We start from the raw sequence: 295 nt of genomic DNA on the forward strand, positions 1-295 counted from the left end.
CTGGGGAGCTGTGCTGGGAGCTGTGCTGGGAGCTGTGGAGCTGTGCTGGGAGCTTTGCTGGGAGCCAGGAGCTCCCCGAAAACCCAGCCCTGGCACTGGCCGTGGCTCGGAGGGAATTTCAGCCTCCCGTGGCTCTGCAACCCCCCCTGTACAGTGGGGAGAGCTCGAGCCCTGGTGCTGGGGAAGGAGCCACGAGTGGTGCCCGTGGGAAAAGTCATCCTCCCCTGCAAGTACCCAGAGCTCCGGGAAATGTCTCAGGAACCCCAGAGACAGCTGGGCTGGAGGGGTGAGGGTG

The sequence above is a fragment of the Chaetura pelagica genome, unplaced genomic scaffold (genome assembly GCF_000747805.2).
Source record: "Chaetura pelagica isolate M959 unplaced genomic scaffold, ChaPel_1.0 scaffold698, whole genome shotgun sequence".
NCBI lineage: Eukaryota > Metazoa > Chordata > Aves > Apodiformes > Apodidae > Chaetura > Chaetura pelagica.